Source organism: Tachypleus tridentatus, chromosome 13, assembly GCF_004210375.1.
Source record: "Tachypleus tridentatus isolate NWPU-2018 chromosome 13, ASM421037v1, whole genome shotgun sequence".
Taxonomy (NCBI): domain Eukaryota; kingdom Metazoa; phylum Arthropoda; class Merostomata; order Xiphosura; family Limulidae; genus Tachypleus; species Tachypleus tridentatus.
The window spans coordinates 202,742,755-202,770,728 of NC_134837.1; the positions used below are offsets into that span (position 1 = coordinate 202,742,755).

Here is a 27,974-nt window from a genome sequence, read left to right on the forward strand (position 1 = left end):
TTTTTTTTTCGTTCTATCGAAACTGACAAGGATAAATAGGCCTTTATAGAGAACATTTAGATTATCTTGAACATGGATGAGTACTCGTTCTGGCGAACAAGGTAGGCCTAGCTTTATTTATTCTTCCTTCGTCTTTCAAATATTAAAATTTGAAACATAAATATGTATGTAATATTATGCTGAATTTGTTCCAATGTAAATTTAATGTATGTGAATGAATTTGTTACTGTACTCACAATATGACTTTGATGTACATTTTATACTACAAACGAAATATAATATTTCACTTCATACTATGTTAAACAACAAAACACTCATTCCAGGTATCGAACAACCAGGAGAGAAAAAAAGTAAATACACAACTTTCACTGACTTCACTTTAATCTCATTTTACCCAATAAGAATCCACGTACTTTGTTTTATGGTAGAGAGCATGATTTTATTTTACAGGTTAAGCCTAAAGTTTGCTTTTTCACACACGATTTCTAATTACGCATAACTTTCTCTAGTGTGTGAGATTAAATTCATGATGTATTAGTAGATGTACAGTTAATGACCTATAACTAAGTAGACTTATAAGTATATTCTAAAGTAAATGTTAACTCAAACTTGCCGAAAAGTGTCAAGTCTGCGTAGAATTTATTCGTGTAATGTATATGTTAACAATAAAATTACCGGTTCTGGTAACAGACGATGGACTCATGTATCAACGAAAAATTGTCGTTTTGTGCACCTTTACGTGAGGAAAGTGTGAATCGTGCAATGAAAGCGGCGAACAAACAGATTTGACTTTTATATATTTAATACGTTAATAACAGATCATATTCGGAGAACACACACTTAATACATGAATAAAACGACTGTCCCGCTCAGATGTTGGGTATCAGTGTTTCCAGCGGCACTAAGGGCTTCTTTCATTCTTGTCAGTCCTGAATAACAAATTTCTAAGATCTCTAAAGAACACAATTGGTTCGAACTATTTCTTCCTTCATTCAAAATACCTCTTTAGCTTCCGGTGTTCATCTTTGATATGCAACCAATATTTCTTCTGCAGTAAAAAGGCCCCCATTCAATTTCCTTCTTGTGGTAGTTAGTGGTGCCACTAATGTGCGCGTGATCATGTTACTGGAACTCTTTTCTATAGTAATCTGAAGCACCTCCTACCACCCGTTGGTCATTGAAGTTACTCTTCTAAGACCAGAGCTGGTGGTGCTGTTTCAGATAAGCAGTCATCTGGCTTAAAAGTGGCTCTCTTTCTTTCACCATTTATTGTGAAGATGTCCGTCACAGTTAACACTTGACGAAAAAGAACAATTTTTTTTCTAGTATTTACTGTGGTCAAACTTAGAGCCATTGTATAATTCTCTAAAAAGCTGACTGAGGCGTGTGTTTCCTTATGGTTAGCAGCCCTATCTGATGGAAAGCAACAAACACTGTATCTACTTAGCTGTCACTAATAAAGATTGTTATTGGTACATCTACAGAGTCCACGTCTTCCAGCTACAATTCCTCCAGAAATATGACTGAAGCAGATATTTCATTATGTTCAGCAGTTCTGTCTGATGGAGTACTAATAAACACTGGTTCTGATGGGCTGTAGTCAATGAGCATTACAGTTATAAACCCATGTGACACATTCATGTATTCCAATTCCTACTCTAGTGACACGGGACAGATCAGCTTTTGTGACTGTCAGTCTCTGGTTCGCTATGGAACTCAGGTTATATTATAGGTTTCTTTCACTAAATTACAACTCTACAAACTTGAAACAATAACCTACTGACTCAATCTTAATGTACCTAAAACTACAAAGTAGGTACCGTCTTTGTCTACAAACCTCTACCTGCCTGACTAAACATCCCAGTACACAGATCCACCAACAAGAAGAAAATTGTACATTGAATCAAAATGTTTATGCGATCTCCCTAATTGTAACGAAATAGGATAGCGAATCTCTCAAATTTCCAACAGCTAAGATGTCATATTTTACTTCTGCAATTTACAGAACAAGGTAACCATGCTAATTGGAAAGTTCTATTAATTAAAAAATAAAATCAGAAAAAAATCGAGATTCAGATACAAATTAATATTTTAATCACCTTGTTTCGTATCGCACAGCACTACATTTGTTAGTGGATATCAGAAACTTTCATTAAATAATGCCCCCTAGTGGTACAGCGGTATGTCTGCGGATTCACACCGTTAGAAATCGGGTTTCGATACCCGTGGTGAGCATAGCATAGATAGTCCATTGTGTAGCTTTGTGCTTAATTCCAAACAAGCAAATCATAAAATAAAATATAAAATTACAAATACACATCAAATAAAAACATCTTGATATAGTGTAGATTCACTGTCTCTACCGCGAAAAATGTTTTCTTTTTGTCTGTTGCAAGCTTCACCTCTGTCAGTGTATCAGTTGAATATTCATATCTGGGCCTGAACTTTCATCTTGATTTTTAAAGTTATAACTCATTTCTCTTTTTCTTTTACTTCTTATAGCACTCCTAGTTGTAGTCTCAGAGTGATTGACACTAGTCTACTTCATTTCTGCCAGATGATTGGCTGACGTCTCTTCGGCTTCTTGTAAAGAAGGTGTGAATCTTTTTCCAACCCTTTGAGATAAAAGGGTACCATGATAGCAGCTTCGTTTCTGCTGATGTTTGACTTTGTCACTTTTCCAGTGAGTCCTCTGTGAAGTGTGATTTATGTTTATACACATTTTCAACAACATTTATTCGGTGAAACTGTTTAGTTTAACTTCCAGATGATGTCTATTAAAGACTAGACCATCCACAGCTGAGTGGTTGCTTCGCTGCTGGCATTCACTCAAATCAGCCACTCTCAACGTTTAAGTTGGCAATCTCTCATTATTTTACCATTCTCACATCTATTATAAATATTCCTTTCAAAATGGAAACCTTCATGATGGGCGGTGTGAGTCAAGCATGATGTTGGCAAGGTTTTTGGTTTCTAGCTAAATATCAACAAATTTCTAAATCAGCCAGCAGTCTAATCTACAACTATTACCAGTGATCAGCGTCGTAGTCAGTCTCATTTGGATTTGAAGGTTTATTGAGTAATGGACTCGCTGATCACATTATTCATTCACTCAGGCTATCAGCCTGAATATAGAAAAAATATATATTGTTACTATTTCTAGCACTCTTTACAATTCAACACAAATGATAATAGTTCGCTGTGTGGAGCTCTAAATGTGCTATCTATTGCTCAACCAACAACTTAAAGGCTTAGAGGCAACAAAATAGATTCAGCCCATTTGTTGATTCGCCCAAACTGAATTAATCGATTCTGTTTACCACATATTACACCTTTATTTAGGTATATTCTCATTATAACTGATTACTAGTTGTATTGTTTTATTGTAACATTTCATTATCGTATTTAATGTAATAAAGTGAACATTTATAAAGAGCAACATAAACGTTTTATCATACGTAACATTTCGTTTAACGTCAAACATTATATAGTGCCAATAAAGTGATACCTTTGTAGAACTACATGAGTAGTAAGAATGAAACTAATTTCGGTTACATAGTAAATTGCTGTCTTCCTCAACAGACCTGTTTGTAAGAACTAACATTACGAGTGAATTGCGACTTAATGGCTTCTTCAACATTACACTGAACGTTTTACCTCATTAAACAAATTATATACTATGAATTCGTGTCTTCCTCAGAAGCTGTATGCGATATTTGATATATTAAATATACAGTATTATTAATTCGCAAAAAGCGCCTTCTATGTCACATCAAAACTATTATTGTATAGTTAGTTCTTGTCTTTCTCTGTATGATCATTTGTGTTCATCATAAGAAAACAACAACAACTAGGTAACGGGCTTAACAACGTGCAGAATTATCACACATCTTAACATCGGTTGTACCAGATCTCAAAATACATTTGTCTAAGGGTACCACACATAGCTGGATCAGAGAAGAAGGTAGATATGGACGAAACTCTTATGCTTGAATTCAAGATAACCACAGATGCTGTGCCTAAATGTAATAAGGAAACTGGAATAACCAGAGTAATCATCTGAAACCATTATTATTTATTGCATACAAGTCCTGCACAAAACTGTGGTATTGTTGTCCATACCATTCAGATGTAGATGAAATATTGGTCCAGATATTTACTAGATGTCATATGGATAGAGAAACTATAGTCACTCCTCACAACATGACATTACTTCCAACAGTCTGGACTTTCCAACAAAGGAAATGTTTGGTCGATTCCCCATTCACAATGCTTCTAGTACCAATGATTGTTCCTTGCCCTGATCACAATTTTATACAAAGATGACTTGTTATCCAATCTCACATCGCACAGCTATCAGTGCAGTGTTTAAGTAAAAACAAGCATGTCTGTTCTACAGGCTTGATTCCTCAGCAGCTGGTGTTGGTATTCAAGATAAGATATTCGGTGCAGGTTGAGGGTCAAGCATAATGCACGGACACCGATTATTATGTACCTTATCAATTTGCGTGACATACTGTATAACTAACAGTGAACATCAAAGTTGTATTGTGACGTCCTGTATGTTACAGCTAATACTGAATATTACAACTGTATTGTGACTTCCTATTTCCATCAAAAGGATCCTCTATGTCGCAGCTAATACCGAACATCACAACTGCATTGTTACTTGCTGTTTCAATCAACAGGATCCTGTATGCCACAGCTAATATCGAACATCACAACTGCATTGTTACTTGCTGTTTCAATCAACAGAATCCTGTATGTCACAGCTAACACTGAACACCACCTAGGGTGGAGTTCCATTTTCAGCTGTGCTTTACCCAGTTTACCTGTACTGAACCATTGTCTGCGGCGCTTAACATTTTTATCAAGTATCCATTTTTTCATCTCCAGTCACTAGCCCGTCCAAAAAAGGTGCAGAGAAGTGCAAATGTCCACTCTTTCTCTAAGGCTGGCTTCTTTCAAATCATGGGGGACCCATTTTCAGAGTTTTGACATCTTTCCAAGTTGTTGGAGATGACGATGAACTGAACTGTTGAATGTGTTGAATTAAGCTTCTGTGCTAGTTCTTCAACTGTTACAATACAATCTTCATCAAGTGTAGCCAGCAGGAAGTCATCATTAAACTCAACAGGACGACCTGAACGTGACGCATCACTCAAGCTGTAGTCACCTGATATGAACTTTTGAAACCACCTTCAACATTTTCTTTCATTAAGAGACTTCACACCATAAACACCTTGAATGTAGTTTCTGCTGCACTATTGTCTTTTTTTTTTTAAACTCATGAAGCATTATATACCTAATGTGCTCCTCAGACACATCCATCTTCATAGGAGTTTATTTGATTAATGATCTGAAAAACTGGAGTTGGGTTAGTTTCTTTTATTTTTCTGAACATTTTTATACACGTACTACAACATATTTTTGTCATTAAAGCCTTCTACAAAGACAGAAATGATGATCTACTTTCTGTATTAAATTTTCAAGCACTGCTTATGGGGTGACCTGATAATATGTAACAGACATGGTCGTTAAAACAATGTGAAGGTGCTGTCCTAGACTACATTGTGTATCAATTTCACAGTTTGAAATGCATGTTCTTGTTGTAAGCCTGGAAGAATGTCATAACTTTTTATTAAAAAAGTGACTCACCTACCCATACTATCGTACCTGCAGCGGTTGAGCCGTGCCTGGCGTTCAGTCATTGGCTCCCAACTCACAACATGCATGGCTGAACCCACAATATTCAATATTCGGTCCTGGACATATTTCGTTATTTCAGTTGTATGTATCTGATGGAACCAATCCATATCAACTCTCCTTTTTTATGAATAAGGAGTACACGTGTTTATAACTAGCACTTATTTACTCTGCTGGGACAATTCACACAGTAAGACGTCACAAAGTTATTGTCTAATCTCTAAACAGTACAGTGGATGAAAGTTGATTAACCGGGATCGTTTTACAGTTATTTGTAAAATCGTTGTCTAATACTTTCTTCATTTGTAGTTAACATAAATTATTGCCAAAAGATAAACTGTATTTCTGAGCATTTTTGAAACTGTTTAGCAAGAGTTACATTTCGGGTCTAACGTCCTTTCTCAGCCTTTCAATCTTTGAAAAACCTGCGTCCTGAAAAGTCAGTAATCCAAGTATTTCTAGAATAATCATCTTTAGAACTGTTGTTAGGCGAGAGTGTTTTTTCGGAAAATAATTTGATTAACTTTCATTGAATTATCTGTTCCTTTACTATTTATTTTAATCAGTATATTATTTACTTAGTACAATGTGTAACTGATTTAAGGAAATATTATTAAACGTATAGATAGTGTTAACTGGTGTTAGGAAAGAATGTTTGCTATTTTTATGGACGATGGTGCTTGTATTTAAGCACAAAGCTACACAATGGGATATCTAGGCTCTGCCCAACCCGAGTATCAAATGTTAGGGAAGCAGGTTGAGTGAATAGTGGTAAAAAACATTTTAAACCAGAATTTGAAATGTCACAGTTAATGCTCTTTGGCATCTTGGGAAAATTCAGTTCATTTTTCTTTAAAGCGAATTTGATCATCTATCAGTTTGACCATAACCGTTGTTTTGCGTCATAAATATGTATCATCGATATTGTGCTGAACCCTTGCTAATGTTATACCATTGAAAATTGAGATACGTATTTACAAGTTGTATATTTTAACGTTAAATTCACGTTCCAGTTCTCATAGCTAGTCAGATTTAAATAAGAACAAACACGTGGTGACACAAATTCTAGAAGGTGGAGCTACTATAGTACTGAGTGCCTTGTAGTTATAAAAATATCTTGAATTACATACATATTTCAAGGATAGAGAAGGATTTACAAACCATTAACATAATTACTGGTTATATATATTTAAACGCATTACAGGCACTTTAAACGAACAGATATATGTGCCACTGTTTGTAACAAGGTAGTATAACATATTAAATTCCCTTTTTCCTGAATGGTTTTATAGTTCAAGGAAAGATATCTGTTGCTACGTAACCACTGAAAGGATTTAAACACTGTAACTGCGGAACATAGATGTATTTATTTTATAAACCATAGGAAACTTTCACTTTATATTATTTATTTATATTTTTTATTTATGGTTTGTTTGTGTGTTTGTTTTGGAATTTCGCACAAAGCTACTCGAGGGCTATCTGTGCTAGCCGTCCCTAATTTAGCAGTGTAAGAGTAGAGGGAAGGCAGCTAGTCATCACCACCCACCGCCAACTCTTGGGCTACTCTCTTACCAACAAATAGTGGGATTGACCGTCACATTATAACGCCCCCACGGCTGGGAGGGCAAGCATGTTTGGCGCGACGCGGATGCGAACCCGCGACCCTCAGATTACGAGTCGCACGCCTTAACGCGCTTGGCCATGCCGGGCCTATATTTATGGAAACGTTTAAAAAAAACAACATGAAGTAGAAACTTAGAACTCAGTATTTTTTCAATTCTACAAACGACAAACTGCTATCCCATACTGTTGTTTTTAATGCCACAAATGACAAATCGTCAACGTTCTTTTAGCCAAATGAAGAGTGACTTGAACAAACAACACCTATTTTTAGAATAATGTACAACCATTATTAAAGATGTAATCCTCACATTAAGTATATCATAATGATCACAGGACGCTCCCTGTAATTTTAACCTTTTATTGAATATCTAGTAACATGTAAGTTCACATGTAGTTAAATATATAGTAATAGTTTATAGTACATGACCAACAGGTAGGAAGACACATGAAAATATCGTTCTTTAAATTTGTTTATGTTATATTTATTAAAATCCTTAAACTCAACTTGTATGCCTTACCAACATAGAACTCGACATTTTAAAAGATACATTACGTTTCTTGAATTCCCTTTAAAGACATTTGAAATGAAACGCATATTTTTCATTATTGTTTTGCAGTTTTACTATAACATGAATTACATAATGCATAACTCCTTAATTTACAACATAAAATGCCCCTATTTAGAGTTGTTCCATAACCTATATACATTTTTAGGTTCTAATTCTGATTTTGATATCTTTGATGTTAAGCATAAGGCTACACAATGGCTATCTGTATTCTACTTCTGAGAGGTATCGAAACTAGGTTTCTACTGTTGTAAATACGCAGAAACTACTGGAGTTATTACTTTTGGAATTACTTGGCATGGCCAAGCGCGTAAGGCGTGCGACTCGTAATCCGAGGGTCGCGGGTTCGCGCCCGCGTCGCGCTAAACATGCTCGCCCTCCCAGCCGTGGGGGCGTATAATGTGACGGTCAATTCCACTATTCGTTGGTAAAAGAGTAGCCCAAGAGTTGGCGGTGGGTGGTGGTGACTAGCTGCCTTCCCTCTATTCTTACACTACTAAATTACGGAAGGCTAGCACAGATAGCCCTCGAGTAGCTTTGTGCGAAATTCCAAAAACAAACAACTTTTGGAATCTTTTTTAATTTTTTTTTAGCTATTCTTGTATATTAACAAACATTTATGTTTCGACAGTGAGTCACTACGAAAATGTATGAACTTTAATTCGATTTACTAATTTCATTCCAAGTGTTGTTTTTATTGAAAACATTCTCCTGATAATGAATTAAATGTCTAATAATTCATTAATAACTCTTGTTTCTAATTTGAAAACTAAATTATTTCCCTGAAAGAGGCCGAGGGTTGCTTGGAGGGGTCACTGTTTTAATCACTCACACTACAATACAGTTGTGTGTTGTCTGTCGGTAGGAACTAAAAGGTACACGTAAAGTTACATTTTTTTACTATCGTGACGTCAGTATAACGAGCGCATACAATGAACTACTAAAACAATTTTGCCCTATGTAGGCTACAACATGACACGTGAACTTCAAAAGCAAAAAATAAAAATATTTGTTACTCTTAATTTCGGTTTTATGTGCATTTGAAGCAGAACCGTGAGGACATAAATCTAGTGTAATCTACCCAAAAGTTCTGCACGAAGATTTAATTTTGTTTGTTGAGATTACTGAAATGATCAGTATATTGGTGTGTGTTGTGAAAAAATATCAGTCAGTGTTTATACTGCGACGAAAGGGAAAACTTATCCTTACTTTTTTAAAATTAATTTCATTTGTCGATTTCAAAATCCCAACAAACGTATTAATACCTTGTGTATATCATAAAACTATCGTATAGAAATACTTTTCAATTGTTAGCGTGTACTACGAAGTTTCTTCAAAGTAACTATGTAATATATTAAATAAATGCACTTTGAACTATTCCATAGTGAAGTTATTGTAAACGTGAAGCTATTTTGCTATTTTTTACATCTCGTAAGACAGCAGTTTAGCACTACATGTAGATGTTTATTAAAACCCAGATGAATTAACTTGGTTAAAAGCATTGATCTAGAAACAAACCCACATATTTAAGTCCATAATTATATTAAATATGTGTGTGTGTGTTGTGTGAAAACATAAAATTCTGACTTTTTCTACTTTTTTTTGGAATGTTTTCAGAAATTCGGAATCATTTCTGATAATACACGGAATATGAGACAAAAACTGAGGTGGTAATACGGCTCCCATTGGCTGAGCGGCAAGTCTAAAAGCTTGCAACACAAGGAATCGGGTTTTTACACACGTGGTGAGTCCCTCACAGATAGTCTATTGTATAGCATTGTGCCTAACCCGTTTAATATGTCCGAAAGGTCACTTATATGCACTGTAATTTTTAAATTATTGCCACAATCGGTAAGAGGTTTTCTAACATGGGTACGTTCATTTTTTAAAATTAATATATTTTATTTTATGGATTTTTGAAAGGGATAAAAAAACTAGTCTTGAAACGCTCAAAATATCCCCTGGTGACTCAGTTTTAAGACTGAGTGTTTACAACGTTAAAAAAATTGGATTTATATATTCTTGGTGGACACAACACAGATAGCTCATTTTGTAAAAAACAAAGAAATTACATTGTCCAAACAGGCTATAGCATGTCAATTATTGTTACACCGTCATCTCCAGTTTATTTATTTTTATTACTAAGACAATTTAGTTTTAAAATCTTCATCACGCCTCTAAAAAAAATCAGGGCTAACTTCAGGTATTTTTCCGCCTTAGGCAAGATTTTAAAATATCATTTCCATCTGAACCCATACACCATTATCTAACACACACAACATTAAGTAGACAAACTGTTGTAGCCTTGAGACTTATAAAATAATTTGATCTTTTGTATTTGACTTCTTAGATGCAGAGGTGTGAAATCATTCTTTAAAGTTCATTTTGTTTTCTTCACACCCTAGTTCAGTTCCCCAGATAGCCCATTATGTATAGATGTGTGTTTAGTAAGAAACAAACAAAACCTACTGAAAGTACAATTACTATAAAAATAATGATTTTGACAAGTTTGTAAAGAATTTTTAGAAACGTGCAGAGTTTATACACTATTACTATGTCTTATTAAGGCATATTACATATATTTGAAATATTCCTCTAAACGATTAAAATATTAAAAAAAATTGTAATTTACATAAAATTTTCCTCGTCAGAGTGTTCACACATGTTAAAATGACTTCTTATAATAAATCTTATTTGTATATGAAAAAAAAAAAAACTGTTTACATAACACCACCCTTTCTGGACAAAATGTAAATGTCCACCATTTTGTTTCTGTTTAGCCCCTGACCTGAAATTGACGGTAAAAATTGTTTTTCTAATAAGAAATACTAGTTCTATTACTGGCTTCTACTGTCTAACAAAATGACATATTTGACTAATTGGAAGTTTCTGGTGATCTAGTTTTAGGAATCTCTAAATAATATAGTCACAACACGGAATGTCAACCAACATTTTGTGGTGATCTGACGTAAGAAGGTTTATTTGATACTTTAAGTTCCTAAAGGGGATTACCCTTCGAATGAGGAATTTCGGGCGGTGACTGTGTAGCAAATTCCATCAAGAATTCTGTTGTGAAAAATCCTTTTAGATTACAACTTTGTTCGTGTCATTGGTTGGTTTATCACAATGATACAGTATAGGCAGGTAGGCAAGCACCTGACAGATGGTAATGCCCTCTAGTATTTACTTTAAGAACAAGATTTAAAACATGATCCATGACACACTTTTATAACGCTCATCAAAATTACTTTGACGTTTTTATTAAATTTGTCTTATTCGCTTCACGGCTGTAAAACTAAACCTGAAATGAACTAGTACAGAACAGGATAAACTATGCACAGCATACCTTATTTGTAGCCTCTACACTGCGACCTTCTTAGCTACTTCCGAAGAATAGCTATGCAAAGTAGTTTGCCATAGTAAAAGCAAATAAAAACATTTTAATAGCAGCAAGGAAAAGCTTGCATGTCAAATAAGTGTATCGTGCTGACCTTTGAGAAGTAAAGTTGGCGTGAGTCCTATTTTGGGGCTTATTCGCCTCGATGAAGTGGCATTTGACCTTTTAAACGAGGTCAATGTTCTTAGAATGCGTTAGTTTCTTCCGTAATCAATCATACACAAACCCGGTTTCTCTGAAGTGCAGATAAATATTAATGAAACAGTTTCAGTTACTGAAGATCAACTATAGTTTGTTCTTATTTCGATTAAATTTGTGAAAAGTCTCCAATGTTTCACTGAACACGAAATTACTAAATGTCTTCCAGTGAATAGTGTTCGGTTTGTTACCCGAGATACTCCGAGTCTTTTCACGAAAGTTTAGGATTAAAAAAGATTTACTTGGTCGGTATTTTCAAGCTGTTGGAATGTTCGGTTTGTTATTCTAAGTTTCTTTTTACTTTAAGCCTGAAGTTTAGGATTAAAATGGTATATTTGGTCGGTGTTTTCAAGTTATATAAAATAAGGTAAATCTATATGTCTTTGTAACATTTTTTTAATGCGTACCTTTAGAAGAATAACTTTCATATCGACGGTAAGATTGAGTTTCATAGGAAGACTTGAGAGCTACACACGAAATAACAAAAAGGAAGTGAGGACAGGCGAGTTTTCTCGTCCATACTTCTTCACGTTTAACTGTATACCATTGTAGACGTCTGTATTATATTAGAACATTATTACACGAAGTACTCTGCAAGAGCCATCTAACGGATTTTCATTAGTTACTAGACAACGTTAGGTGGTAGAGGAGGAGTACGATGGCTAGTGCTGCCATCTCCTATTTTCAGTAAAACGTAGAGATATAAGAAAATAAACACCTATTTGAATATGTGTAATATAGTATTTTTGTTTTTCTACTGATTTTTGACTATGTTCTGTTCGTGTTTATAGCAAGCTGACTGTAAACATGTTCTTTATAATATTTTACTGGAATATTGTCAAACTAAGTTAAACTATTACAAAATCCAGATATGAGTTTCATATGCGACATCTCACTTTACAATTTCTTCATAGTTTTAATAAATTTACAAGTAATTCAAGAAAATTGGCACACCATTTCTAAATGGGGAAAATGTAGCGTGTGTCGAAAACAGTCTTCCAACTTTAAAACTAACCAAAGATGAAATGATCTGTGATACTACGCCACTAATCACATATATTTATCGTTATTTACATAAATTATTCGTTTTTTACCTTCCCGACCAGACAAAATGTAATGCTACATGTATTAATAGTTCATTGTTGTTCTACACAAGCCGTAAAACACTACGTCAGCTGTTTACTCAGACTTCGCCCAAATTAACTTAACCCTCTTTTATTTTTTTCTTACAGGCCTGTGGAAATAATGACCTTATTTTAAAGTTATACACCAATAACAAGAAAGACAACATAATTAAAAGTAGAAAATGGGTTGTTTGTTCATGTCGTGTGTGTGTAGTCGGAAACGGTATTTACTGGGCTCATGTCAACTAGTATGTGTGTGTGTAGTCGGAAACAGTATTTACTGGGCTCAGGTTAACTGGTATGCGTGTGTGTAGTCGGAAAGAGTACTTACTGGGTTCAGGTTAACTGGTGAGTGTGTGTGTAGTCGGAAAGAGTATTTACTGGGCTCAGGTTAACTGGTGTGTGTGTGTGTAGTCGGAAAGAGTATTTACTGGGCTCATGTCAACTAGTATGTGTGTGTGTAGTCGGAAAGAGTATTTACTGGGCTCAGGTTAACTGGTATGTGTGTGTGTAGTCGGAAAGAGTACTTACTGGGTTCAGGTTAACTGGTGAGTGTGTGTGTAGTCGGAAAGAGTATTTACTGGGCTCAGGTTAACTGGTGTGTGTGTGTGTAGTCGGAAAGAGTACTTACTGGGTTCAGGTTAACTGGTGTGTGTGTGTGTAGTCGGAAAGAGTATTTACCGGGATCAGGTTAACTGGTCTGTGTGTGTAGTCGGAAAGAGTATTTACCGGGTTCAGGTTAACTGGTGTGTGTGTGTAGTCGGAAAGAGTACTTACTGGGTTCAGGTTAACTGGTGTGTGTGTGTGTAGTCGGAAAGAGTATTTACCGGGTTCAGGTTAACTGGTCTGTGTGTGTAGTCGGAAAGAGTATTTACTGGGCTCAAGTTAACTGGTCTGTGTGTGTAGTCGGAAAGAGTATTTACTGGGTTCAGGTTAACTGGTGTGTGTGTGTGTAGTCGGAAAGAGTACTTACTGGGTTCAGGTTAACTGGTGTGTGTGTGTGTAGTCGGAAAGAGTATTTACCGGGATCAGGTTAACTGGTCTGTGTGTGTAGTCGGAAAGAGTATTTACCGGGTTCAGGTTAACTGGTCTGTGTGTGTAGTCGGAAAGAGTATTTACTGGGTTCAAGTTAACTGGTCTGTGTGTGTAGTCGGAAAGAGTATTTACTGGGTTCAGGTTAACTGGTCTGTGTGTGTAGTCGGAAAGAGTATTTACTGGGTTCAGGTTAACTGGTCTGTGTGTGTAGTCGGAAAGAGTATTTACTGGGCTCATGTCAACTGGTATGTGTGTGTGTAGTCGGAAAGAGTATTTACTGGGCTCAGGTTAACTGGTGTGTGTGTGTGTAGTCGGAAAGAGTACTTACTGGGTTCAGGTTAACTGGTGAGTGTGTGTGTAGTCGAAAAGAGTATTTACTGGGCTCAGGTTAACTGGTGTGTGTGTGTGTAGTCGGAAAGAGTACTTACTGGGTTCAGGTTAACTGGTGTGTGTGTGTGTGTAGTCGGAAAGAGTATTTACCGGGATCAGGTTAACTGGTCTGTGTGTGTAGTCGGAAAGAGTATTTACCGGGTTCAGGTTAACTGGTGTGTGTGTGTAGTCGGAAAGAGTACTTACTGGGTTCAGGTTAACTGGTGTGTGTGTGTGTAGTCGGAAAGAGTATTTACCGGGTTCAGGTTAACTGGTCTGTGTGTGTAGTCGGAAAGAGTATTTACTGGGTTCAAGTTAACTGGTCTGTGTGTGTAGTCGGAAAGAGTATTTACTGGGTTCAGGTTAACTGGTGTGTGTGTGTGTAGTCGGAAAGAGTACTTACTGGGTTCAGGTTAACTGGTGTGTGTGTGTGTAGTCGGAAAGAGTATTTACCGGGATCAGGTTAACTGGTCTGTGTGTGTAGTCGGAAAGAGTATTTACCGGGTTAAGGTTAACTGGTCTGTGTGTGTAGTCGGAAAGAGTATTTACTGTCAGTTAACTGGTCTGTGTGTGTAGTCGGAAAGAGTATTTACTGGGTTCAGGTTAACTGGTCTGTGTGTGTAGTCGGAAAGAGTATTTACTGGGTTCAGGTTAACTGGTCTGTGTGTGTAGTCGGAAAGAGTATTTACTGGGCTCATGTCAACTGGTATGTGTGTGTGTGTAGTCGGAAAGAGTATTTACTGGGTTCAGGTTAACTGGTGTGTGTGTGTGTGTGTAGTCGGAAAGAGTACTTACTGGGTTCAGGTTAACTGGTGTGTGTGTGTGTAGTCGGAAAGAGTATTTACTGGGCTCAGGTTAACTGGTGTGTGTGTGTGTAGTCGGAAAGAGTACTTACTGGGTTCAGGTTAACTGGTGTGTGTGTGTGTGTAGTCGGAAAGAGTACTTACTGGGTTCAGGTTAACTGGTGTGTGTGTGTGTGTGTAGTCGGAAAGAGTACTTACTGGGTTCAGGTTAACTGGTGTGTGTGTGTGTGTAGTCGGAAAGAGTATTTACTGGGCTCAGGTTAACTGGTGTGTGTGTGTGTGTAGTCGGAAAGAGTACTTACTGGGTCCAGGTTAACTGGTGTGTGTGTGTGTAGTCGGAAAGAGTACTTACTGGGTTCAGGTTAACTGGTGTGTGTGTGTGTAGTCGGAAAGAGTATTTACCGGGATCAGGTTAACTGGTCTGTGTGTGTAGTCGGAAAGAGTATTTACTGGGTTCAGGTTAACTGGTCTGTGTGTGTAGTCGGAAAGAGTACTTACTGGGTTCAGGTTAACTGGTGTGTGTGTGTGTGTGTAGTCGGAAAGAGTATTTACTGGGCTCAGGTTAACTGGTGTGTGTGTGTGTGTGTAGTCGGAAAGAGTACTTACTGGGTTCAGGTTAACTGGTGTGTGTGTGTGTAGTCGGAAAGAGTACTTACTGGGTTCAGGTTAACTGGTGTGTGTGTGTGTAGTCGGAAAGAGTATTTACCGGGATCAGGTTAACTGGTCTGTGTGTGTAGTCGGAAAGAGTATTTACTGGGTTCAGGTTAACTGGTCTGTGTGTGTAGTCGGAAAGAGTATTTACTGGGTTCAGGTTAAGAGTCGGAAAGAGTATTTACCGGGATCAGGTTAACTGGTGTGTGTGTGTGTGTGTCGTCGGAAAGAGTATTTACCAGGCTCAGGTTAACTGGTGTGTGTGTGTGTGTATATATATATACTTTCTGTTCAAGTTTATGTTGCTAACTATACTTCTAAGTTTCTTCAAATTATAAAGGTTACTACTACAAAGAAAATGAATGAAAATTGTAAATCAGATACTCTGTACATAACAAGATCACTAGATGGCGCTTTGATGGCTAAAGCTTTGGCTTCAAAATAATAAAATGTTAGCACTAAATTTTTCAGTAACTATTTCAGAGTTGCACATGAATCAAAGCATAACTTATTCTTTAATTCAAAACACAAGATCTGTCGTTTCAAATAATTGTGGTAGTTGTAAGTTATACTGTGGATCTGGAGCCAGACTGAAGAGATAAAAATATAAATCCAGTCCTAGACACGAGCTAATTGAAAAATAGCTACAGTCTGAGAAGTCAAACGTTACAAACAACAAATGATACCTCTTGTAGTTTTTTCATACATTTTTATCGTAAACATTTGAAGAAGACTTTTTTACATATATACACACTTTTTCGAGGTATGTAGATAACGCTCACATTGTTTGTATCAATGTGTTATAATGTATCAAGTAGCAATAACAGTAAATTTCGACATTGTTCTTGGGAGATTAGGCGTGGTAAGTTTTATTGTGTAATTAAAAATGGTTGAAGACATGTGACGTTTGAAGGACTAGTATTAACAGATGAATTTCTGATAAGAAAGGCTATAACTCGTGTAGTTTTCTATTTAAAAGGAAAAACTTGAACACGACTGCGATAAAAACTATTAAAATCGTGGAAGATACAAGTTAATCACGTTTATATGGATAAATTATCTACAGAAGTTATTTGTTACACAGAAGAAATTTAGTAACCGGGAAGCTGAAAAGTATTAGAAACATAGTTAAAACAAGTTATGTTGAACATGAAAATCATGCCAGACAAATTACGTCTTGAATTTACATTTTCATGTACCTTATGAAAACTTTTTATATTTATTACTTCTCTATTCTTTCTATTTAACTAGTTATTTTTCCATACACATATCAATGATCTCCTATAGAGAAATTTATGATCTAAGTTTAAGTCGACAAAATTAACCATATAGTATCACACAGCGATAACAAATTAACCATATAGTACAAGTTTTATTTTAATATTTTTATATTGATAAAAAAAAAACTTAAGCAACTTCTAAATTAGAAAGTAAACTTAAATATTTTCACACACGTCAGACAAATTTAACGCTGCTCTAGTATGTGAATTATGTTCACAAGATGCTGTCTCTGATACGTGAATATAACTATTTCTGTTGAGTCTTGCAATTAATTTTTCGGCCCCACGCTAGTACAGCGGTATGTCTCCGGATTTACAACACTAAAATCAGCGGTTCGATTCCGCTCGGTGGGCTTAACAGATAGCCCGATGTAGCTTTGCTATAAGAAAAACAAACAAACATTAATTTTTCGCCATCTTTATACATATATTCCATTTAAATATTACATTTTCTTTACTTAGCTCTTCACAACAAAAAATAGCAAAGTGAATGTCACGAGTTAACAATAACATCGTGGTGATAATGTAGCACAATAATCGCCATTAGGTGACGTCTTTTAATAATTATAAAATTCCAAGGAATTCTTGTTTTACAGTGATCAGCACTTGCATAATTTTTCACAATTAATAGAAAACGTCTTTGATTTTTAAATTGCTTGATTAACGAACGACACTTCAAACAGTTAATCTCAGTTAGAAGGAAGGTCGAATGTATAAATTAAAATTATTGTTAATGTAGTTTTCAATCCTTTTAAATAATTACTTCGTAATTTACGTGGGCGTAACACACGTTTACTTGGAATGTTGTTGCAAGACATAACGTGATAACAATAGATTTTTCTCATCCCTGGCATCATACACCTGGTAGTTTTTACAGCAATCGTCTGACGTCCTGCAGCGCCGCCTACACGTATCGCGACGAGAAAGGATGACAAATAGCGGTATACGGCATGCATATTAATGAATAAGTATAACATGGGTCGTAAACCCGACAGGCGCGTACATCCGCCATCATAATTCAAATACACTGTTCAGTTTCGGACACCCTTGTATTGTTATTACTGGCAGGTTCAAGATGTTATACTTAGATATTACTAGAGCGTGCAGAGTCCTGGTGGTGCAGTATGGTATTACTAGCGCATAGATAGCTCTGGGGGTCCATTAAGGTACTAGTAAACCATACGTACTTCTAGTGGTTCATTACGGTATTACTAGAGCATACAGACTCCTGGCCATACACTATAAGTATTATTAAGGCAAACGGGCTCCTGGTGGTATACTAAAGGTTTTAATACAAAAGGGCTCCTAGTAAACCATTGGTGGTATTAGGTTGTGGGTAGGCCAGTGGTGGTACAATATGGCATTGATAGTGCAAATAGACTTCTGGAGGTACATTAAAGAAAAAAGTATTTCATTTAAAATCAGAAAATATGTTCACTAAATCACCATCTATAATTCCTGCATATATAAAATTAATCATTTTACCAAAAAAGTTTCAGCATTTGACACGATAGCAAATCTGATCTACATAATAGTACCTAATAACAGGTTAACACGTTTTAAATTGTACCATTTTCTAAACAATTGGATTACAGAGCATACCGCAAGTTGAACTGGAACATTCTGAATTGAATTCCTAAAGATAGAAATCGTTTTGTTGCCAGAAAATAACAATCCAATCAACTTTACTCACTGGAACCAGAATCATTTTCTGGGTGAATGGCGCCAGTGTCTTGTGCAGGTGGGCCATAATATCGGATCGTTCAATGTGCAAATTTTACTGTGATAGCTTCTCAGGGGTAATATTCAGCTTGAGAAAGGTTAACGATGTTGTCGGGTTTTGCAGTAAACGCAATAACGAACGCGTACCCACCCATTTTAACTAAGGACATAACACAACTTCTGCTCAGGAATGTTAAATATAACACCCATTTCATAACGAAGAAAAACATCGAAACTACCTTGTACACTTTTTTAGCAAAAGTTATAAAACAGCACGTTTCAAATTCCATCAAGTCACGTTTAAATACAGTTTTTAAAAAAAATACAAGAACTGAGTACCTAAGACTAGTTCCATGTTATTATTACTAGTAGACATCATACTGAACCTAAGACTAGTTCCATGTTATTATTACTAGTAGACATCATACTGAACCTAAGACTAGTTCCATGTTATTATTACTAGTAGACATCATACTGAACCTAAGACTAGTTCCATGTTATTATTACTAGTAGACATCATACTGAACCTAAGACTAGTTCCATGTTATTATTACTAGTAGACATCATACTGAACCTAAGACTAGTTTCATGTTATTATTGCTATAGACATCATACTGAACCTAAGACTAGTTCCATGTTATTATTACTAGTAGACATCATACCAAACCTAAGACTAGTTCCATGTTATTATTACTAGTAGACATCATACCAAACCTAAGACTAGTTCCATGTTATTATTACTAGTAGACATCATACTGAACCTAAGACTAGTTCCATGTTATTATTACTAGTAGACATCATACTGAACCTAAGACTAGTTTCATGTTATTATTGCTATAGACATCATACTGAACCTAAGACTAGTTCCATGTTATTATTACTAGTAGACATCATACCAAACCTAAGACTAGTTCCATGTTATTATTACTAGTAGACATCATACTGAACCTAAGACTAGTTCCATGTTATTATTACTAGTAGACATCATACTGAACCTAAGACTAGTTCCATGTTATTATTACTAGTAGACATCATACTGAACCTAAGACTAGTTCCATGTTATTATTGCTATAGACATCATACTGAACCTAAGACTAGTTCCATGTTATTATTACTAGTAGACATCATACCAAACCTAAGACTAGTTCCATGTTATTATTACTAGTAGACATCATACTGAAATGTGTATTACAAACGCAAATGTATTTTATTTAATTTTGTTTTACTTTCACGAGATATAGATTAACTATTTCTCTAAGTAAAACATTGCTTTAATCAAAAAATTAATATATATATCATTATTAGAATTTAAATATTACATTATTCTCTAATTTTTTAAACTTATTAAACAAGAATCGAAATATTTGAAGGGTCACTTACGTTTGTTGAACTTTCAAAGAAAGCTGAACTGTTCTTTCTAGTTACCTCGATTGACAGAGCAAATGACTGGAGATCACATTTTAAACCCACATTTTCTGGACCTTACGTCCATTGTGTTCGTTTTATACTGACCATTGTAAAAGTCAATCTGGTGATTACAGTGTATCATAAACCCGTATTTTCTGGACTTTAGGTCCACTGAGTTAGTTTTATAACGAACATTATAAAAGTTGATCTAGTGATTACAGTGTATCACAAACCATTCATTCTATTCATCTTAAAAACTTACCGAGGTATAACTTAGACTATTTAAATTATGTTGTGTTGAGAATGCTTATATGTCTCCAGAATAAACATCTATCTTAGTTAACTTAATATACGTTCAGTCTGCACAAAAATCCATACCCGTTGTTTTAAGCTTAGTGATTCACACAGACCATGTTTATCGACTGACAATGAAAGTCTCAGTTCAAAAGATCTCCTCATACTTGAAGTGCAAAGAACGTTAAGTATTTGGTTTAACTGCATACTTCAACTTACGAAACTTTGTTTTACATTCTATAAATACTTATGCTAAAATTGGGAATTAATGTTCTCCAATTGAAATAACACCGCCATTGGAGTTTTTAGGTTACACGATCAAGATGTGAAGCGAAGTGAAAGGAAGTTATATTTTTAATTACATTTCAGAAGAAATTTCAAACTCATTTCATACAGCACGTTAACTGTCGTATTAATTAAAGAAATAAAAGTATGTCGAACGCTCACGTAGAGTACATACGAGGGCTGTTCAAAAAATACGCGGACTGTTTGAATTGTGCGGCTCCAGTTGGTTCCAGGGAAATCCGCTTGGTGTCGCTAGGTTCGCACAGATCAGCTGATTACGACGCCATTTCCCGATTGCAGATATCTTCATTTGTGTATTAGCTACGCGGTTTTAAGTGAAGTGCGATTTTTTCGTTTGGCGGATTTCAGAATGAATGACCTGAAGGAGCAACGACTCACTGTGAAATTTTGTGTTAAACTTGGAAACTCTGCGACTGAAACTTTTGCTATGCTTAACACGGCTTACGGTGATGTTGCTATGAATCGTACGGCATGTTTCAAGTGGCATGAACGTTTTAAGGATGGTCGACAGTCCATTGAAGATGATGAGCGTCCTGGACGTCCTTCCACGTCAACTGACGACCCACACGTCGACAAAATCAACACCCTGGTGCGGACATATCGACGTCTGACTGTCAGGGAGCTTGCTGAAGAGTGTGGGATATCAGTTGGATCTTGTTACGAGATTTTGACCGAAAAATTGAAGATGCACCGCGTTGCTGCGAAATTTGTGCCTCAGAACTCGTGCGTTTTTGGCCAAACACTCGATCACTGTTCTTCCCCACCCCCCTACTCACCTGACGTTGCTCCTTGCGATTTTTTCTTGTTCCCCAAACTCAAAAGACCCTTGAAAGGAAGAAGATTTGAGACGATTCCCGAGATTAAGGCAAATGCGACGAAGGAGCTGGAGGACATTACAAAAGAAGCGTACCAGGACTGTTTCAACAAGTGGAAACACCGTTGGGATAAGAGTACTTTGAAGGGATCCCAGACCTGTAACTTCTAAATAAAGTACATTTTGTTTTATGACGTCAGTCCGCGTATTTTTTGAACAGCCCTCGTAGTGTTATTTCGTCCATTCTTCGTGTCTAGACTTCCCTGCACAGTTCGGCCGTTAGTTACATAGAAACTGAGGAGGAAGACCGAAACATTTTAATATACCTGCATGATTCTTGATAGTCGATCAAACACAGTAATTTATATTTATACAACGCAATTCAATATAAACTTAATTATAAGAATGCCCTTAGCAATTTAAAGTATGGCTTATCTGGTCCACGTTTTATAGCAAAAATTAAGGGCAGAAGTAGCTATGATGTTAAATTACTTTTAACGCAACCTAACAAGTACTAAAATAATAGACACAACTTACACATCTAAAACGAAAACAACTAGCACATCGTCTTTTTAATTTTATTCGTTTTAAAATATTCCATTCATAATTTTTTTATTTCAAAGTGATAATGTCATTGATAGTTTTTGTATTTAATGAAATATTGAAATTATATGGCACTTTTATTACTGAAGCGAACAATGATCTTTAAAAACAAGATTAGGCTTATCTTAAGGTAATGGCGATGTTTGTGTAGGATCCTTAAACAGCACTTTGTAAACATTATTAAAAGGCACAAAATGTGTGGTATGTTATTTCAGTTATAGTTGAAAATTACTGTAAATACAGCAAGTTCAAACTACACATATTGTACACATATATGAATGATAAGTTTAGTTTACACTTGTCAAAACTTTAGACATTGTTAATACATTTCTTTGGTTGAATTCTTAGTTGCCCTGGAGACTTGACGTACTTCATTACAACGCTAATTTATTATGCATGATTTGCTGTTACTTTTGTTTTCATGTGGGGAATATAATAGCATTACGTGTAATAAACATATTTCTCGACACCTAAATTTCGTGATTTCTATTATGCTATTGTAACGTGTTCTATGGTTGGGCTGATTCTTTTGGATTGTTTAATTGAAGCAATGCCAATTCCGTTTCGCGTGATGATAACTGGTTTATTTTTTTATTAGATACTTTCCACAACTACGTTCACTTGCAGGCCTAATATCCTAAATAAATTTTTCAACATAACTCCGCAACTAAATGTATGCCTAACTTCAAATACTTGTTTCAATATAAATTGCGAGACGTACGCTTAACTTGCTTCCAAACCTGTGTAATTCCTCAGTTACTTGATGGAGTAACTGAATATACGTGATAACTTTCACTACTAACACTGAAATGAATCATTCATTGAGCACTTCACTAACTTATGAATTGCTTATTGAATCACTGTTTCACATTACTTCTGTTAGTATCGTAGCCGTTTTCTACTCACTACATAAATTTCAAAGATCGAAGCGTCATGTGATACACTTAAAATAAAATAATGAAAATAAAGCTACAAAAATACACAATTCGAAAAAAAGAATAAAAAAGGCAGTATTAATAAATCCCTAGACATACATAGTTAGTTTAGCATATGTGACTTTATGTATAAATACAGCAAAATTCGTATTTCATTTTTAGTGAAAGTTTTGAAGTAAATATAAATGATTGATTATTTAAGGCACAATTCAATGAGTAGAGGGCAAAGTTCGAAGTGATAACAAATAAAAAAGGATAATTCAAAAACCAATTTACTCAGTCTAAATAGATTTTTTCTCATTAATATATGTATATTTTAAATTATCTAATAGATTAACAGTTTAAGCATTTATCACTGGAATAGTGGATTTCCTTCTCATCTATGTAAAAAAAAAAAAAAAAGGTTTACTTATTTTTAGTGAGATATGTTCACTTACATTTGCAAGTTCAGTTCAAATTTATACATTTTCCCAAACAATTTAATTCGGTTATCTGAGCGTAAATTGAAAATCATCCATCCCTTATAATAAATGTTTTAGAACTACTGCTTGTATTTGTGTTATCCACAGTAATTAAACGGCGTCAATGAAGGATAACCCTTAGTAATTTAGCTGAGGAAATTTTGGGTGAGACCGACTGTCAGATAGGCAAACATACAAATAACAGCAGATTCGATCAAGAAAAAAATGCGACTGTTCTGTGGTTGAAAACTTGTTAATTTTTAAGTTGCGTGAGAAATAAACAGATGGGATACATTTGAAGAACAGCAAAAACAATCTTTCTTTAAGAACAACAGCATAAAACCAATGTTCGTACTTGTATAGATAAGTGAAGGATCGTCTCTACTGAATCAATGAATTGGTCGCCAGCTTTCCCACCCTGAAGCTAAAATGTTGAATTATTACAATGAAAAACAAGTAAGATGGAACAAAGAAAGCATGCTTGGATTCAACAGATAAATTGTCATTGTAGTCCATCAACGGCATCGTCACATGACCTGTTTACTCCCAACGCAACATTGGTTTAGCTGTTACATTTAGCCACCGTCACAACTAAGTAGCAAAGGATATATCAGTACTAAATCCCTTTACAGAATGTTATACACTACTTCAACATCCTCTAGTGGCATTATTTACTATAGAGAATGAAGAAACAAGTAATTAGCGCAAGATACTCTTGATGACTTGTAGGAACACGTGTTGCTGCTGTTACAGCACGGAAACTAAATAACTGAAAAATATCTCTATATCACTGACGCAGGTAAAAACATGTGATATGTTTGTATACCACCGTCACGGTTTCATATATGAGTGGGCTGAGGATTCTTGTACAATAGATGTCTTTGACTTGCTGGCGATAAATTCGACAATAAACTGACAGCACACACTCTGCTTGTTTTAAAATAATATATTCAAACTATGTACACTACGGATATCACAGTTGTATCTCAAACTTTAAATAGTTCTCTTTGTATTGTCAAAAGTCCATCTAGACTCATTCAATTACTTTAGAGGCCCGGCATATCCAGGGTTAAGGCATTCGACTAGTAATCTGAGAGTCGCGGGTTCGAATCTCGGTCGCACTAATCCCGGTGGGGACGTTATAATGTGACGGTCAATCCCCCTATTCGTTGGTAAAACAGTAGCTCAAGAGTTGGTGGTGAGTGATGATGACTAGTTGCCTTCCCTCTTGTCTTACACTACTAAACTAGGGACAGCTAGCGCAGATAGCCCTCGAGTAGCTTTGCGCGAAATTCAAAACAAACAATGAGGCCTCTGAAATTTTCTGTAAAGTGCGCGAATGGCGCTGAGTAAATAATACTCTGTTGAGGTAACGTGAAGAAAAGTACTAAAGATACGAGTAACGTGACGACAACAATATTTGTAAACCATGACAATAATTCAATCGCAAATACAACTTCGACACTTACCGAGTTACATAACCAAACTTGTCTTAACTACACATTTAAAATGATTAACTTTTAGTTGTCTTGTTATAAAAAACTAAACAATCAATAAATATTAACTCGCAAAATAAATTTGAAAATAATGCTTACACAAAACAGTCTTGTGTGTGTGTGTGTTTTCTTTTAGCAAAGCCACAAAGGCTATCTGCTCAGCCCACCGAGGGAATCGAACCCCTGATTTTAGCGTTGTAAATCGGGAGACATACCGCTGTACTAGCGGGGGGCTGAAACAGTGTTCTATATCCAAGAATCACATAACCACTTTTCACCATTGTGTTTTAAGGTGGAACTGAGGGGGGTTGAAACAGTGTTGTATATCCAAGAATCACATAACCACTTTTCACCATTGTGTTTTAAGGTGGAACTGAGGGGGGCTGAAACAGTGTTGTATATCCAAGAATCACATAACCACTTTTCACCATTGTGTTTTAAGGTGGAACTGATTGAAAATTTTATGTTCGGTATTTTCTTGGTAGACAGTACACATTTAACTTTGTTCAACATTTAGCAGTAAAGAACAGAACAATGGTCACAAAGAAAAAATTATTAATTTCGTTTACCAAATCGCGTCATTTGTTTGTTTAAACGCGAAGCTGCAGAGTAGACTATATGCATTAGGTTCACAAATCCAACATTTTATAGATATATTCTCAAACTTGCCAGTGAGCTATCGAGAGCAGACGGTAAAAAAAAAAAAATATTTCTTAAACACATCTAATATTAACAGATAAACGAGGCCGTTCTCCATATAAATTTCGAACGAATAGATTTGCAAATTGAAAAACCGGTACAGTCTAGCCCTTATCCATAATGTATGTGTTTTCTGATAGCAAAGCCACATCGGGTTATCTACTGAACTCATCGAGGGGAATCGAACCCCTGATTTTAACGTTGTAAATTCATAGACTTACCGCTGTGCTAGCGGGGGGAGGGATCCTTATCCATCATATCGACATGTTTCTTATAAATTTGATATATAACTATATTAAATATATTGAACTCTTCCAAAATATTTCTAAATAATTTAACATTGGGATTGTTTTTAAAATAATATAAATTGATTTTTAGGTTATAAATATAAAATAAATGAGTAAATATTGTCAAATTACACATCCAAGAAATTTGGAATCGGATGAAGCGATTTATCTTAAAAAAGGCTACCTCATCTGTATTTAGTTAAGAATGTGTCAGACTTCCAAACACACTACTTTTAGGTTTTCGTATTAGCTGGAAACTTTTTTATAAATATTTTTGTGAAAATTAATGGAACATAGAAGTTTTTGTGGTTTTTTTCCCATTAGATAATCATGAAATTCAGTACCTGACTGTGTAAAGTGTGTCTTGACTATGAACGCTACCTTAACTATCTCCACAATTAAATATGTACAGACCTTGGTTTCTCACCACACACAGAGAGAACTTTGGAGAGAATTTGTGGGCAGAAGAATTCGTGTTACAACAACGAATAAGTCAAGGGTGCCTATTATATTTGTGATTCATTGTGATTGACCGTTTAGTGTTTTTTATCATAAAATCGAGACGTTTGGTGCATCCCGAGAACTTTTTTGTGACACACTGGGACAAACTATTTGTTTTGTTTTGTTTTTGAATTTCGCACAAAGCTAGCCGTCCCTAATTTAGCAGTATAAGATTAGAAGGAAGGCAGCTAGTCATCACCACCCACCGCCAACTGGTGGGCTACTATTTCACCAACGAATAGTGAGATTGACCGTAACATTATAATGCCCCACGGCTGAAAGGGCGAGCATGTTTGGTGCAACCGGGACAAACTAACAAAAATCTTAACTGTCCGGACAAAACTGGAACGTCTAGCGACGCTATATAAATTCAGACATATTCATCCTGGCCCAGCATGGCCAAACGCGTTAAGGCTTGCGACTCGTAATCCGAGGGTCGCGGGTTTGCATCCCCGTCGCGCCAAACATGCTCGCCCTTTCAGCCGTGGGGGCGTTATAATGTGACGGTCAATCCCACTATTCTTTGGTAAAAGAGTAGCCCAAGAGTTGGCGGTGGGTGGTGATGACTAGCTGCCTTCCCTCTAGTCTTACACTGCTAAATTAGGGACGGCTAGCACAGATAGCCCTCGAGTAGCTTTGTGCGAAATTCAAACACAAAAACAAACATATTCATCCATCTGTTTATGCGTGGCACTTAAGCGGATAACATTCTCCAGAAAATAAGTGTTAGTTTTGTGAAATGTAAATTGTTCAAACTTCTATTTAAAGGAACCGACTTTGTGCATAATAAATCTGTTGTAAGTTTCATCAGACAGTGACGGTAGAAAAAACAAGAGGGAATCTGTAGTAGATGCGGCATTTGAAGTTATTTTAGGTTGGGTTAAAGTAATTTAATCTGAGACCTATGGCGTGGGAAAGTATGTCAATCGAAAGTCCAAAACTGTAATTAGATCTTAAATCGGTCAAGAAATGACGGAGCTACGAATTTGTACTTGAAAAAACAAAAAACAAACAAACTCAGAGCCATTCTATGAGCCGATATGCCGCGGCTAAAGATTAATTAGGAAACATTATTGACTTTTGTTTGTATTAATGTGTACAAAATTCATTACATTATAAAGTTAACAAAATCGAGTTCATTCACTCAGTAATATATATTTGCCCATTGGTGGCTCCGTAGTCAGTGTGAATACTTGTAACATTAAAAATTAGATTTCGATACTGGCGGTGTTTACAACGCATGGTGTAGTCTTGTGCTTAACAATAAACAAGGAATTCGTCCCTACATAAATATAACTTCATTTTGTGTAAGAAAAATCCTAGGTTATCATTATGAGGATAATTTCAGAAAACCTAATTAAATATAAATTTACTTTATGATATGTAGAATAATAAAAGTGTTCGATCCTTTATAAACAACTCATGAAAAATTGTTCTTACAAGAGATTGGATTTTATTTTAGCCAAGAAAAAGGCATAAGGGTCCGTCACTTATTGTTGCCATCTTTTGAGTAATTTTTGAACTTCTATAGCCGTAGGAAACATCACAGGTTTAAAATAGAAGAATACTTGCTATGACGTATCGTAAACAACATAGGTACTTGTATCTTATTCATGAGCCACGTATTCAAAAGAGGGAAGAGGCTAGTCCTGTCTAGGAACATCAAGTTTAAAATAAAGGAGTATTTGTTGTGGTGT

At 35.7% G+C, this 27,974-nt stretch overlaps 1 long non-coding RNA gene across 1 annotated transcript; it reads left to right on the plus strand.

Moving 5' to 3' along the window:
• LOC143237352 (uncharacterized) lies at nt 1-27,965 on the plus strand. Its single transcript, XR_013020032.1, has 3 exons — nt 1-101; nt 9,513-9,639; nt 26,101-27,965. It is a non-coding gene; the product is annotated as an uncharacterized LOC143237352 (long non-coding RNA).
• The last annotated feature ends 9 nt before the right edge of the window (nt 27,966-27,974 follow it).